This window comes from Lolium rigidum, chromosome 4 (genome assembly GCF_022539505.1).
Source record: "Lolium rigidum isolate FL_2022 chromosome 4, APGP_CSIRO_Lrig_0.1, whole genome shotgun sequence".
In the NCBI taxonomy this organism is placed as follows: Eukaryota; Viridiplantae; Streptophyta; class Magnoliopsida; order Poales; family Poaceae; genus Lolium; species Lolium rigidum.
The window spans coordinates 247,548,490-247,564,603 of NC_061511.1; positions in this window are offsets into that span (position 1 = coordinate 247,548,490).

The following is a 16,114-nucleotide window of genomic DNA, read 5'->3' on the forward strand; positions in this document are numbered from 1 at the left end:
GGCCGTGTCCTGGGCCGGGACCCAAGGCCTGGCCATGTCGCCCTGTAAACGCCACAGCGTACGGAACCCATAGGTCCCTACACGTAAAGATCCAAAGGTCCCGGCTCGTTTCCCAAACCGCGACTAAAGGGTTTTGCTTCACGAGGTGTCTGCGGCACCCCCTTTAATTCCGGCGCGTATTCCCAACCGGGACCTAAAGTCAAACGGTATGTTTCCCGCGGAGGCCGATTGCGCGTCGCCATTATTGTCCGCGTCGAAATCGAGCGTCCACGGCGTGGAATCCGAGCCGCCGGCGCTCCGGCAGCCAGCCATTGTTCATCTTCCTCTTCCAATTGCTTTATAAGTTCCACCATTCTTCACCATTTCCACACACACACACACACACACACACACACACACACACACACTTTATCCATCCGGCCTGCTCTCCTCATCCACCATTGCAAAATCTAGCACTCTCCCCTCTTCGTCGATGGAGCACCTCGTACGCGACCCGGCTCTTCGGACACGGGTGTACCACTTTAAGGCCGAAGGGATGGCGTTGAAGGTCACGGTCATGCTACATGCAAGAATGGTGGAGAAGTGGATCCGGGGCGTGAAGAGGAACTTTCTCGACGCCGCAATAAGCAAGTGCGTTGGGTTGGACTGCGAGTTCACCGACCCTCGCGTGCCTACTCAGCGCGCCGCCGTCCTTCAACTCTCGGTGGCATCCGAGACGTTGGTGTTCTAGATTATTCATGCCGATAGAGTGTCATAAGTGCTCAAGGATTTTTTGCAGGAGGGGAACATCAGATTCTGCGGCGCCACTATCAGCAATGATGTGAAAAAGCTATGTCACTACGGCATTCACATCACTTCTGCGTACGACCTCCAGAAGGTAGTCCCGAACCCCACCACCAAGCCCACTCCAAGTCTATATGATTTGGCAAACTATACCTTTGGGACAAACCTTGAGCAGAAGAAGAAGTACAACCACAAGAAGAAGATGGATGTCACCGCACAAGAAAGAGAAGATGAGCTTATTTTTGGATGGGCCAATTATCCATTGAGCTACGAGCAAGTGCACTATGCAGCACTAGAATCTCGCCTAGGCTTCAAGATTGCTAGAAAGCATTGGATGCTAGTTGGCTACTAGGTGATCATCTCAATATTTAAAGATGATGAGTAGTGGGGTGGTCTTCTATATTTGTATGGACTATGAATCGATCGTTTCAATATATATGAACTATGTGTGTCTTATATATATATGAACTATGTGTCTTTCATATATATGAACTATGTGTCTTTCAATATATATGAACTATGTATGTGTCTTTCAATATATATGAACTCTATGTGTCTTTCATATATATGAACTATGTGTCTTTCAATATATATGAACTCTATGTGTCTTTCATATATATGAACTATGTGTCTATCAATATATGAGAGTGGATTTGGTGATCAGGGGGATACGTGAGCACCCGGTTATCACCGTTGGATTTGGTCCACCACCGTTGGATTCTGCTACTCACTAATGGCCACTAACAGCCACTCACTAATGGCCTCCACCTCGCGCATCTAATGTCGCGCTAGTGTCTCCCCGGCCAAGCGTGTCGCCGTGCACCTTCTCCATGTCTCTTCGCCCTTCCACTCGACGCGCTGGATCGCATCGATGCGTGTACAGTGCTAACGTCGTTAGGCACACGTGTCGAGCAGAGAAGGGGTGCTCCGTATCCCCCTGATCACTAGGCTTTATCTGTTCAATATATATGAACTCTATGTGTCTTTCATATATATGAACTATGTGTCTTTCAATATATTCACTCCATGCCGCCTCCTCCACGTCCACATTATAAAGAATCACATATATATTCGCTACTTCGCCGCCTTTTTGGCAAAATCCCTCTTCGGCAAAGGAGATACCGGGGCCATGGCCAGCCCCAATATGAGCGTCATATGCAGCGCGTTCTACCCCGACATGGAGAACATAATAATAAATGAATCAATACTTAATTATTTCATATTCAAATCACTCACATTTTTCTAATAATAAATCATATATTATTTGTTCAATTCCAGTTTATAGATTTCAAGATACTAATTATTTGGCCATATTATATGAATAATGCATATATTATTTGATAATAATAAATGGATAATAAATAATTATTTCATATTCAAATCAATCACGTTTTTCTAATAATAAATCATATATTATTTGTCCAATTTTGGTTAATATATTTCAAGATACTAATTATTTGGCCATATTATATGAATAATGCATATATTATTTGATAATAAAAATAATAAATGAATAAATACATAATTATTTCATATTCAAATCAATGACATTTTTCTAATAATAAATCATATATTATTTATCGAATTCCTGTTTACAGATTGTTTTCTGTTTCAAAAAATACAAAAATGTGACAAAGTGGTATAAGAGTTAATAGAATTGATACGGTAGTATTTACAACAAGGTACAATCACATTCACGAGAGCGCAGCAGGAAAGAAGGAGTTAAGCGTGCTGAGGGTGAAGTAGTGTGCGGATGGGTGACCGACCGAGAAGTGATGACCAAGTCTACAAGTGTAATTAGTATTAAAAATGGTCCAAGTGAGAGAGTAACAAGTCAATGAAAAATGAAAAATGAAAAAAATTAAAGTAGAAAAAAGAAAAAAAATGAAAGTAGAAAAATGGAAAACATAATTATTGAAAATAATATCTAGTCGCGGTTGGGATTACGGGCCGAGACTAGAGGTTCTCCAGCCCAAACCATGTATCGCGTTCACGTGGAGGGCCATTTATCCCAGCTGGTAACTTGACGCGATTAAAGGCTTCGATTTTAGTCCCGCCTTATTAGCCGCGGTTGGCCATGGTACTACAAGGTTGTGTAGAACTATCTCACCCCGTTGCTTGCATATTCCTAGATCAGATCATGGCTCTTCCTAGATTGGATGTCGGTATTATTTGCTTATTGTAGGAATTTTTTGTTTTTTATGTTGTGAATCCCACCTATAATACTATACTAAAAAGTTTTACATGGTTGTTACCAATCCACCTCATTCTCTTGAACCATTTTAAGTGGATTTGGAAATCACCTTGTTTACCTAAGCATAAATTCTTTTTCTCATGATTCAGGTCATACTGAGTATAGGTGAGATGATGGGAAGAAAGATTTTTTATGTGGAATCCACAAGATGTGTTTTGTGTAATGAATTGAGACCATGATTCTACTCTTCTTCTCGTATGATTTTGGGCGAAACTTTTGACAAAAAAAAAGTGGGGAAGAATGGAATATGGATCTACTGTTTCCAAATATGCTTATAGAGGCTAAGAACATCTTTCATTCCTTTGTTCAAGGCGGCCATGATAGCTGGATGTTGAGTATACGGAATCCTAAGAACAAAATCAGTTTTGACAATGAGTATAGGGATCTAGAAACACGTTACAATTTTTTAAATGTTCTGTTAAACCTAGCCTGGAGGAGGATATGGAAGACTATTTGGATCTTTTGCAATTTATCTTTAAAATTTGATCATGTACTCTGTTAATATTTATAAATGAAAAATGACGCAGTAAGGAATTCTCTGACTGTATTTTGCGTCAAAAACAAAACAAGCAAACACCCGTATTTGATTTGCAAATCAAGTTGTGCCTTTTTTTTATTTGCCCAGCGACACCCTCCTTGAAATATTCATGACCAGTTGCATGATTGGAAGATTTCAAACTGAAGAGGACGCAACATTTTACACCTAAAAAAAGGAGAACCTGACAGCTAACTACTCGGAAGACGACCAATTCGCCATCCAAAATTTCAAACTTATGTTTTCTCAACGGTTAGGACGTAAACAAACACATCTGATCCATCTCAACTTGTGCCGTTTTTAGAAAAGGCCCGGTTCACTTGCATGTAAATAAAGAGATGCTGTCGAACAACTATGCTAACTGACTAGGTTAAATGTGTTCCACCGCATAAGTAAACGGCATTGCTAATTCTCAATTGAATGTGAATTAAATTAGAGCTCATTAAACTACGACCATTTGAATTGCATACTTAGTCAAATGGGCTTTCTATTTTCGTGCCCTCAGGTCCTTAGTTGTGCTCAGTTTTCCCCAGCCGCTTAAAGCCCTTGTCTGAAACTCTTACAAGTGCTGGAACAGCCGTTAGCCCGACGGATCAACAACTTTGACTGTTATCTGCTGACTAGTGGAGTCACGTAGTGCCCGCAAAGACACGTTGGACCATCCATCTTTGTTTGACCGTAAGCATCACCGTATCCCTGACCAAAACGCGGACGAGTGGGGCTTCGGTATATCGAATGACAAGTGAGACCATGATGCTGATACAAGGAGCAATACACGGGTATGATTAGATTTTGAAACGGAGCTCTACAACGATGGCACGGGGGAGGTGGCCTACGGCGTGCCGAGATGAGATCGACGTCCACAAAGAACTGCATGAGGCGAGACCAGACGCATTAGATAGATATGAACTAGACGCGTTTAACCATGCAAAGAAGAGAAGAAATGGTCGAGGACATCGACGACGACCTCAATACTTTGACTGACGGTGTCGGATGAACGCGAGCAATGTAGAGAAAACTAGTGACTCTCCTTTCTGGCGTGTACAGATGGGTGCTAGGGGAGTGTGGTGGCGAAGGGAAAGACCTCGTGGTGGTCTGTGGCGTCCAGCATAGCGGGGCGGCGTGGCCGTGCCCACAGCGGCGTGCATGTTCGGCATTGGCATCAGCATGTACGTTCGTCATTGGCCTCGGCGGTATCTCTGGTGTGTCAGTGATCGAATGAGGGGACGGGATTGAGGGTGCATCCCAACGCTGACCTAGGAGTGGCGGCGAGCATAGCCGTTCTGACCATGCCGATATCGGCATCGGCATCGTTTGGAGGCTGTGGTGCTCGAATCATGGTGGTACATGCATAATATGTAAAAAATAGCTAGATCTCTAAATCGATGCATATGAAGCTACATATATATTCTTGGTCATAATTCCCTTATCTAAAGGGGATGGATGTATGGCTTCACGTCGTCGTCGATTTCATCGTCAGTATCTTCGTCGTCCGTGTAGTAGTACTTCCTGCACATTGTTCCGTCGAACACCTTCACTGCGAGCACATCATCGCCTTCATATTTGAAGTGTATGAAGCAGCTGAAATCCACACCGTGCGCGATGGCGAAATTCTCCTAGCCCTTGTCGAGGTACATCCGGCCTTGTCCGTCAAATAGGACCTCCACGGTCCAGAGACGAGGACCGCAGTCAGCTGTTCGCACATACACCTTAGCGGGCTCCTGGCCGTCACGATAGTCCGCAAACTTTTTTGGAAGTGTCTGCAAAGAGATCGAGCGCCGATCGTTTGAAATTAGGCCCTTGAAATTAAAGGTTTTTTTAGAACATGCACATAATTAATCAGATGCATCATATACGTGGGAACACGTACGTACCTTCTTGGCCAAAGGGTCTTCATTGATGACGATGAAGAACTCCTCTATGATCAATGGCAGTGTTGACGGTGGTGGTGGCAATGATGATGATCCACCACCCCGGTCGTCCCTTCCCCTTCCCCTTCCCCTCCCCCTTCCGATCGGCGTCCGATACGTGGAAGCCATGGCAATGGATCAAGTGTATGTGAACGAAGAAGAGGGAGGCAGAACCTATTGACATGAGGGATGGTCGTTGTGGGGGTTTAGAAGGGAGAGATGACCGTTGTGGGGTTTACACCATAAATTAAGGTAGAGATGACCGTTGTGGGGTTTACACAATAAATTAAGGAGGAGATGACCGTTGTGGGGGTTTATATCTCAACAAAAAAGTAATACCTAAAAGAAATGGAAATTTGTGATAGTTTATCATTTTACCGTGAAAATTAATGCCTAAATAGATCGTGGAAAATAATGCATTAATAGAGGAAATATAGTACGTGGCAAACTCGGTATTGCACATAAATAGAGGGGTGGCACTGTCCACCGACAGAGAGAGAAAGGGGTGGCCACGAAGAGAGAGAGAGGGGTGGCCACGAAGAGACGGACAGGGGTATACTACCCATTAGATCAGTGGATCAACGGTTGGTGGAGTCGATCCGTGTGATAACGGCTCAACCAATCAGGATAATTTTCGGCTTCTGTGAGCATTTGTGACAGTACTTGAGGGCAAAACTAAGTAGTCCTAAGAAACCAAGGGCACGTAAATAGTAAATAAACTAAGGGACTCAAACAAAAGAATTACAAAATGAAAAATGCGTGTTTTGTATAATATAATTCATATTGGGCTACATCAAATTATTTGCAATTCAAATATACATGAGTGTGACAATTATGGCATCATTTAGACAAACTATGTTTTGGGGAAGATGTTTTGCAAAGGGGTTTGAGTGTAAAAAACCATGCATCTTCATAGCTACTAGTGATTCTGAGAAGTGGCAATTTGTGGTAAAACTTGATTTATCTATGTTTGTTAAGGTTTCCAAGGGGGCAGGTTGCGTATGAAGACTCCATGAGTAGGTGCCACTATGTTTTTATTTTTGTTGAATTTTTTTGCGCATGAAATGACTCAGTTAGCTATGTTAATCTCATTTGTTGACTCTCTGTTGACCAGCTACTTGAGGATAAAACTGAGTATATTGCATTTGCCAGTCTAAGTACTCGAGGGGAAAACTGAGTACAGATAAAATTTCTGTATAAGGCCCGAGGTTATAACTGAGTACACCAAACGCCAGGGTTAGACTAGTGTCGCGGTGCACGCTGCAGCCGTGCATAGCGGACGCGTGTTGCGGTACATGCCACCTTCGTCTTTATAGAGCCCCTCTTTCTCTCCCTCTCCCTCGACGCTCGCCCACTCTCTCATTTTCACTGCAAGCACCTCTCTTGTCCCATCATCTTCTCCACAACCGAAGAAAAAACCCCGAAGAAAACCGCCGGTGATGGAGAAGAATGAGATGCCCATTGTAGGCGCATCAGCCGCCGCCGCCGCCGCCCCCGTCCAGGCCACCGTCGCTGCTTCCAACGTACCCGCCGGCGCATCGGCCGCCGTGCCCGTCCAGGCCCCCGTCGCTGCTTCCAACGTAGCCGCCGGCGCATCGGCCGCCACCCCCGTCCAGGCCCCCATCGCTTGGGATCCGTACACACCAGTGCCGTACGTCGCGCTGGAGAACCCCTACGACACCAGCATCGTCAACGACGAGCCGGAGGTAACCCTTTGTTCCCTTGTTCTTATCCCATTTCAATCCTTTTGTGTTAGATCTTGCGTTATTAGGGTTCGTCTGTTCCTAGTTCAATCCTTTTGTGTTAGATCTTGCGTTATTAGGGTTCGTCTGTTCCTAGTTCTAGATCTTGCGTTATTAGTGTTTGTGATTTGCTTTTGTTTAAGATTCGGTTGACTTATGTGAGTAATCAATCCCATCTAGTTAATTTGTGCCGATGATGATGAGTATTTGGGCACAACTTGATTCAGGGTTTGGTCAGTGAATAATTGGTGAGTACAAATTCGTTGTGCATGATCTTTGGTTCACTGACTCAAATCCTGGATATAAGTGTGTCCAATGTAACTGAGGTTACCTCTTTTTTTTTCGTGCTCATATTATCATGCATGATCTTTTATTCACTCTCTGTTCCATCATCGTTGCAATTGACTCCGTGTTTTTTGCATGATCTTTGGTGCTACGTGACAGGTGCAGAGCAGTGGTACGTCTCAAACATATCTATAATTTCTTATGTTCCATGCTACTTTTATGATGATACTCACATGTTTTATACACATTATATGTCATTATTATGCATTTTCCGGCACTAACCTATTGACGAGATCCCGAAGAGTCAGTTGCTGTTTTCTGCTGTTTTTGGTTTCAGAAATCCTACAAAGGAAATATTCTCGGAATTGGATGAAATCAACACCCAGGGTCTTATTTTTCCACAAAGATTCCAGAAGACTGAAAGGGAAACGCAGTGGGACGACGAGGCGCCGACACAACAGGGCGGAGCGGCCCAGGTCTTGGTCGCGCGGCCCTGGTGTGTGGGGCCCTCGTGTCGCCCCTAAACCTACCCTTCTGCCTACTCAAAGCCTTCGTCGCGAATACCCCAGTACTGAGAGCCACGATACGGAAAACCTTACTGAGACGCCGCCGCCGCCAATCCCATCTCGGGGGATTCAGGAGATCGCCTCCGGCACCCTGCCGGAGAGGGGAATCATCTCCCGGAGGGCTCTTCATCGCCATGATCGCCTCCGGATCGATGTGTGAGTAGTTCACCCCTGGACTATGGGTTCATAGCAGTAGCTAGATGGTTGTCTTCTCCTCATTGTGCCATCATGTTAGATCTTGTGAGCTGCCTATCATGATCAAGATCATCTATGTTTAATGCTACATGTTGTGTTTGTTGGGATCCGATGAATATTGAATACTATGTCAAGTTGATTATCAATCTATCATATATGTTGTTTATGTTCTTGCATGCTCTCCGTTGCTAGTAGAGGCTCTGGACAAGTTGATACTTGTGACTCCAAGAGGGAGTATTTATGCTCGATAGTGGGTTCATGCCTCCATTGAATCTGGGACAGTGACAGAAAGTTCTAAGGTTGTGGATGTGCTTGTTGCCACTAGGGATAAAACATCAATGCTTTGTCTAAGGATATTTGTGTTGATTACATTACGCACCATACTTAATGCAATTGTCCGTTGTTTGCAACTTAATACTGGAAGGGGTTCGGATGATAACTCTGAAGGTGGACTTTTTAGGCATAGATGCATGTTGGATAGCGGTCTATGTACTTTGTCGTAATGCCCCGATTAAATCTCATAGTACTCATCATGATATATGTATGTGCATTGTTATGCCTTCTTTATTTGTCAATTGCCCAAACTGTAATTTGTTCACCCAACATGCCATTTATCTTATGGGAGAGACACCACTAGTGAACTGTGGATCCCGGTCCATTCTTTACATCTGAAATACAATCTACTGCAAACTCTGTTCTTTACTGTTCTTCGCAAACAAACATCATCTTCCACACTATACATTTAATCCTTTGTTTACAGGCAAGCCGGTGAGATTGACAACCTCACTGTTACGTTGGGGCAAAGTACTTTGATTGTGTTGTGCAGGTTCCACGTTGGCGCCGGAATCCCCGGTGTTGCGCCGCACTACACTCCGTCACCAACGACCTTCACGTGATCCTTGACTCCTACTGGTTCGATAAACCTTGGTTTCTTACTGAGGGAAACTTGCTGCTATACGCATCACACCTTCCACTTGGGGTTCCCAACGGGCATGTGCTTTGCGCGTATCAAGCTAAATTTCTGGTGCCGTTGCCGGGGAGATCAAGACACGCTGCAAGGGGAGTCTCCCACATCCAATCTCTTTACTTTGTTTTTGTCTTGCTTTACTTTACTTTATTTACTGCTTTGTTTGCTCTCTATATCAAAAATACAAAAAAATTAGTTGCTAGTTTTACTTTATTTACTGTCTTGTTCTCCATATTAAAAACAAAAAAATTAGTTACTTGCATTTACTTTATTTTAGTTTGCTTTATTTACTACTGCTAAAAATGAGTAATCCTGAAGTTGAAGTCCGTTCGTTTAAGCAATAAGGGGGAGAAAGTTTTAAAGATGCTTGGTATAGAATCAGTGATGCTCATCATAGGTGCATTAAGAAACACTCCACTATTATACTACTTAGAAACTTTTATGTTGGTATTTCTAGTTGGAATAGATATATTCTTGATACTCTTGCGGGAGTTAATTTCCTAGGCACTCCTGCTTTAGAAGCTAGTTGCATCATTGAGAGTCTAGTTGAATACCACCTGTTAATGAAGCTAAAATTGAAATCTCTCTTGAAGATGTCATGAAAAAGTTGGAAGCCATAGAGAAAAATCTTCCAAGTGTTGAGACTAAATTGGGAATATTACTTAATAACAACGATAAACTTGATAAAACTCTAAGTGGAATCAATGAGAGAATTGCCGTTTTAGAAACTTGTGCTACTCATGATAATCGAATCCATAGGATTAGTGAACTTGAAGAAGCTATGGGAACCTTGGGTTCAACTTTTTCTTCTCTTAAGTTTAAGGAGAAAGCCTATGTGGGTAAGGAGCAAAAGTTCATGTATGTCTCTAAAGTGCCTAAGCCAAAAAAAAACTATTATAGGCCTAAAATTGACAAAGCCCTTAGCACCACTACGGATGGGGGAGCATCTAAGATACCTATTGATGTTGATGCTTCGTCTCTTGATAATACTTGATTCACACTTTCTGCGCCTAGCTCAAAGGCGTTAAAGAAAAGCGCTTATGGGAGACAACCCATTATTTTACTTCTGCACTTTTATTTTATATTTGAGTCTTGGAAGTTGTTACTACTGTAGCAACCTCTCCTTATCTTTATTTTACTGCATTGTTGTGCCAAGTAAAGTCTTTGATAGTAAAGTCAATACTAGATTTGGATTACTGCGCAGGAACAGATTTCTTGCTGTCACGAAATTGAGCTGCCCCTGCTGTAGAAAATTTAGAAAAATCTGAAAATTTACGTGCGTGATCCTCAGATATGTACGCAACTTTCATTCAATTTGAGCATTTTAATCTGAGCAAGTTAAGTGCCCCTGAAAAATACGTCTTTACGGACTGTTCTGTTTTGACAGATTCTGCCTTTTATTTCGCATTGCCTGTTTTGCTATGTTTGATGGATTTCTTTGTCCCATTAACTTTCAGTAGCTTTGTGGAATGTCCAGAAGTGTTAAGAATGATTATGTCACCTCTGAATATATGAATTTTCAATTATGCACTAACCCTCTAATGAGATTGTTTTGAGTTTGGTGTGGAGGAAGTTTTCAAGGGTCAAGAGAGGAGGATGATACAATATGATCAAGAAGAGTGAAAAGTCTAAGCTTGGGGATGCCCCGTGGTTCATCCCTGCATATTTTAAGAAGACTCAAGCATCTAATCTTGGGGATGCCCAAGGCATCCTTCTTCATCGACAACTTATCAGGTCACCTCTAGTGAAACTATATTTTTATTCCGTCACATCTTATGTGCTTTACTTGGAGCGTCTGTTTGTTTTTATTTTTGTTTTTGTTTGAATAAATTCGGATCCTAGCATTCCTTGTTTGGGAGAGAGACACGCTCCGTTGTTTCGTATGAACACATATGTTCTTAGCTTTATTCTTAATGCTCATGGCGAAGGTTGAACTGCTTCGTTCATTGTTATATGGTTGGAAACAGAAAATGCTGCATGTGGTAAATGGTATAATGTCTTGAATAATTTGATACTTGGCAATTGTTGTGCTCATATAGATCATGTTTAAGCTCTTGCATCATGTACTTTGCACCTATTAATGAAGAACTACATAGATCTTGTTAAAATTTGGTTTGCATGATTAGTTTCTCTAGAGTCTAGATATTTTCTGGTTAAGGTGTTTTAACAACAAGGAGACGATGTAAAGTCTTATAATGCTTACAATATGTTCATATGTGAGTTTTGCTGCACCGTTTCATACTTGAGTTTGCTTCAAACAACCTTGCTAGCCTAGCCTTGTATTGAGAGGAATTCTTCTCGTGCATCCAAATCCTTGAGCCAAAAACTATGCCATTTGTGTCCACCATACCTACCTACTACATGGTATTTCTCTGCCATTCCAAAGTAAATTACTTGAGTGCTACCTTTAAAAATTCTATCCTTTGTCTTCGCAATATATAGCTCATGGGAAAATAGCCTTAAAAACTATTGTGGTGAAGAATATGTAGCTATGTATCTTATTTCTTAGTAAGTTGCTTGTTGAGCGGTAACCATGCTTCTGGGGACGCCATCAACTTTTACCTTTGTTGAATATCATGTGAGTTGCTATGCATGTTCGTCTTGTCTGAAGTAAGGGTGATTCTCATGATCAAATGGTTTGAGTATGCATATTGTTAGAGAAGAACATTGGGCCGCTAACTAAAGCCATGATCCATGGTGGAAGTTTCAGTTTGGACAATTAATCCTCAATCTCTTATGAGAATATTATCTGTTGTTGAATGCTTATGCATTAAAGAGGAGTCCATTATCTGTTGTCTATGTTGTCCCGGTATGGATGTCTAAGTTGAGAATAATCAAAAGCGAGAAATCCAATGCGAACTTTCTCCTTAGACCTTTGTACAGGCGGCATAGAGGTACCCTTTGCGACACTTGGTTGAAACATATGCTATGCAATGATAATCCATGTTAATCCAAGCTAATTAGGACAAGGTGCGAGCACTATTGGTATACTATGCATGAGGCTTGCAACTTATAGGATATCTTATACATAACACATATGATTTATTACTACCGTTGACAAAATTGTTTCTATGTTTTCAAAATGAAAAGCTCTAGCACAAATATAGTAATCCATGCTTCTCTCTGCGAAGGGCCATTCTTTTACTTTATTGTTGATTCAGTTTACCCATTCCTTCTATCTTAGAAGCAAACACTTGTATCAACTGTGTGCATTGATTCTTACATGTTTACCTATTGCACTTGTTATATTACTTTGTGTTGACAATTATCCATGAGATATACATGTTGAAGTTAAAAGCAACTGCTGAAACTTATATCTTCCTTTGTGTTGTTTCAAAGCTTTCTACTAAGAATTTATTGCTTTATGAGTAACTCTTATGCAAGTCTTATTGATGCTTGTCTTGAAAGTACTATTCATGAAAAGTCTTTGCTATATGATTCATTTGTTTACTCATTGTCTTCACCATTGCTTCGAATCGCTGCATTCATCTCATATGCTTTACAATAGTATTGATCAAGATTATGATAGCATGTCACTTCAGAAATTATCTTTGTTATCGTTTACCTACTCGAGGGCGAGTAAGAACTAAGCTTGGGGATGCTTGATACGTCTCAAACGTATCTATAATTTCTTATGTTCCATGCTACTTTTATGATGATACTCACATGTTTTATACACATTATATGTCATTATTATGCATTTTTCGGCACTAACCTATTGACGAGATGCCGAAGAGCCGATTCTTGTTTTACGCTGTTTTTGGTTTCAGAAATCCTACAAAGGAAATATTCTCGGAATTGGACGAAATCAACGCCCAGGGTCTTATTTTTCCACGAAGCTTCCAGAAGACCGAAAGGGAAACGAAGTCGGGCGACGAGGCGCCGACACAACAGGGCGGCGCAGCACAGGTCTTGGCCGCGCGGCCCTGGTGTGTGGGGCCCTGGTGTCGCCCCTAAACCTACCCTTCCACCTACTTAAAGCCTTCGTCGCGAATACCCAAGTACCGAGAGCCACGATACGGAAAACCTTACTGAGACGCCGCCGCCGCCAATCCCATCTCGGTGGATTCAGGAGATCGCCTCCGGCACCCTGCCGGAGAGGGGAATCATCTCCCGGAGGGCTCTTCATCGCCATGATCGCCTCCGGATCGATGTGTGAGTAGTTCACCCCTGGACTATGGGTCCATAGCAGTAGCTAGATGGTTGTCTTCTCCTCATTGTGCCATCATGTTAGATCTTGTGAGCTGCCTATCATGATCAAGATCATCTATTTATAATGCTACATGTTGTGTTTGTTGGGATCCGATGAATATTGAATAATATGTCAAGTTGATTATCAATCTATCATATATGTTGTTTATGTTCTTGCATGCTCTCCGTTGCTAGTAGAGGCTCGACCAAGTTGATACTTGTGACTCCAAGAGGGAGTATTTATGCTCGATAGTGGGTTCATGCCTCCATTGAATGCTGGGACGAGTGACAGAAAGTTCTAAGGTTGTGGATGTCTTGTTGCCACTAGGGATAAAACATCAATGCTTTGTCTAAGGATATTTGTGTTGATTACATTACGCACCATACTTAATGCAATTGTCTGTTGTTTGCAACTTAATACTGGAAGGGGTTCAGATGATAACCTGAAGGTGGACTTTTTAGGCATAGATGCATGCTGGATAGCGGTCTATGTACTTTGTCGTAATGCCCTGATTAAATCTCATTGTACTCATCATAATATATGTATGTGCATTGTTATGCCTTCTTTATTTGTCAATTGCCCAACTGTAATTTGTTCACCCAACATGCCATTTATCTTATGGGAGAGACACCACTAGTGAACTGTGGACCCCGGTCCATTCTTTACATCTGAAATACAATCTACTGCAAACTCTGTTCTTTACTGTTCTTCGCAAACAAACATCATCTTCCACACAATACGTTTAATCCTTTGTTTACAGCAAGCCGGTGAGATTGACAACCTCACTGTTATGTTGGGGCAAAGTAATTTGATTGTGTTGTGCAGGTTCCACGTTGGCGCCGGAATCCCTGGTGTTGCGCCACACTACACTCCGTCACCAACGACCTTCACGTGATCCTTGACTCCTACTGGTTCGATAAACCTTGGTTTCTTACTGAGGGAAACTTGCTGCTATACGCATCACACCTTCCACTTGGGGTTCCCAACGGGCGTGTGCTTTGCGCGTATCAAGCAGCGACGTCGATAGCGACGACGAGTCCTTCCACACCAAGACTCCTCACGTCCTCAGGAGGCTACAGTCCGGCCATTATGATGGTACCTTTGCTCGAGGCATTTACAAGTGCCCCTTCTGCAACAGGAAGCTCCACGCCACCGACTTCAACTGTCTGCTGAACCATGCTGAATCCAATGATAGATGCGGCGCTAGAGTTGGAACGACCGTGAACGTGCATGCGTTCATGGCCAAACACAAAGCACTTGGGATTTACCTGCGCAACATCCAAGCGAGTCACAGGCGCTACGTCGAGGCGTTGAACGTGCCTACTGCACTCTGTGTATGTGACTGATCTATCTGTAGAGCAGCTTAAATTTATGTAAAATGTAGCTTATGTTGGATCTATCGGTATTGCTGTTGGATCTGTTGTGAATATATCTATGCTACGTCGGCTGCTGTATGCAACTTATCCTATATTTTCTCTGGATTTGTGCCCTGGATTTCCTACCTGATTGGGTAAAAACGAATTCATAAAGAAATGAATACCGTTAAAAAACATAAGGAGAAGCCGCTCTAGATTTGCTACCAATTTGGATAATCAAGAATGAATGAGATCGAGCGAGAGAGTGGAAAAATGTGCATTGAAAACTGTTAATTTGGGCGAAAAAGACAGAAACCACTCGTGCCCACGTCCCGGACCCACACGGCTCCACACGCTACGGCCCCCGCTCCGCTCGTACAACCAAACACGGTTTCGTCCTGTCTCACGCAGTCCCTTTCTACCATCCCCACGCGATGGTCAACTAAACGGGAATCCTTCCGTCCTAGCTCCTTCTGCGGATTTGATGACCCACAAGTATAGGGGGTGTATCGTAGTACTTTTGATAAATAAGAGTGTCGAACCCAACGAGGAGCAGAAGGTGTTGACAAGCAGTTTCGATGAAGGATTCACTTTAAATGCTCACAGACAAGTATTCAGGGGGTTTTGATATAGCAGATGAATAAAGTACAAGTAAGTAAAATGCGAGAGTAACAATTGCAGCGAGTGGCCCAATCCTTTTTAGCACAAAGGACAAGCCGGTTTGTTTACTTATAATGACCAAACGTTCTTGAGGACACACGGGAATTTAGTCTAGTGCTTTCACTTCATATAGCTGATTAATCTTCATTGTTTTGATAAGTGTTGTGTGGGTGAACCTATGCTAATGCACCGCCCTTCCTAGGACTAATACATACTTGTGATTATACCCCTTGCAAGCATCCGCAAATACAAGAAAGTAATTAAGATAAATCTAACCACAGCCTTAAACTCTGAGATCCTGCTATCCCTCCTGCATCGATATACCAATGGGGGTTCAGGTTTCTGTCACTCCGGCAACCCCGCAATTAGCAAACGAATACAAGATGTATTCCCCTAGGCCCACAAAGTTGAAGTATCATGTAGTCGACGTTCACATGACACCACTAGAAGAATAACACCATAACTTAAATATCGAACCATTGAATATCACCCAACATAATTCACTACTAACATTTAGACTTCACCCATGTCCTCAAGAACTAAACGAACTACTCACGAGACATCATATGGAACATGATCAGAGGTGATATGATGATGAATAACAATCTGAACATAAACCTTGGTTCAAGGGTTTCACTCAATAGCATCAATAACAAGGAGTAATCAATAC